The sequence below is a fragment of the Trichechus manatus genome, unplaced genomic scaffold (assembly GCF_000243295.1).
Source record: "Trichechus manatus latirostris isolate Lorelei unplaced genomic scaffold, TriManLat1.0 scaffold00073, whole genome shotgun sequence".
Lineage (NCBI taxonomy): Eukaryota > Metazoa > Chordata > Mammalia > Sirenia > Trichechidae > Trichechus > Trichechus manatus.
In genome coordinates, this window is record NW_004444009.1 from 6,152,128 (window position 1) to 6,152,973 (window position 846).

Here is an 846-nt window from a genome sequence, read left to right on the forward strand (position 1 = left end):
GGAGGAACCCTGGTGGCTCAGTGGTTAAGCCCTCACTGTTAATGGAAAGGTCTGCAGTTCAAACCCACCAGCCAGTCTGTGGGAGAAAGATGTGGCAGTCTGCATCCATAAAGATTACAGCCTTGGAAACTCTATGGGGCAGGTCTGCTCTGTCCTGTAGAGTCGCTATTAGTCAGCATAGACTCAACGGCAATAGGTGTGGTTTTGGTTTTTTGGGAGGTTGGGATGGGAGATGGGGGCAGTTTTTATTTTCTGCAACCAGCATGTATTACGCTTTGGATTTAAAAAATTTAATAAAAGCATTAAAAGCAGATATATAGGAAAGAAATAGTAGAGGTGATACAGCAAAATGCTAATAATGCTTATTTAAGATGGTAGGGTTATTAAGAATTTTTCTTTTTTCCTATTTTTCTGTATAGCATGCAGTATTATTCTACTGTCAGCAGTAGCGTGGCCATAGGCTCCACGTCTCCACATTGCCACCATAACACGTCTTAAACTCACTTAGTTCTCAACCTAGTTATTTTATCCTGATCTTCTTCCTGTAATTAATCTTTTCCTTTTTTCTTTATTCCCATCCTTTTTTTGGTATCTAAGTTCAAGTTTTTTACCATGCTATCTTTTCCCCCTTTTAATTTAACCGTTTCCTAGTTATATTGCTTAATTCTTACCTTATCCTCAACCCTAATTCCAAATATTACTAGAAAGCAAGGACACTTCTTACAGTTCTTGCCTCTTCACAAATTCCAGATAACGTAGTCTCAAGACCTCTTGTAGCTGTCTGCTTGGTTTCTGACAGTCGCCCTGAGGAGCATTTCTTTTGGCAGACAGCAAAATGGTCCTAGG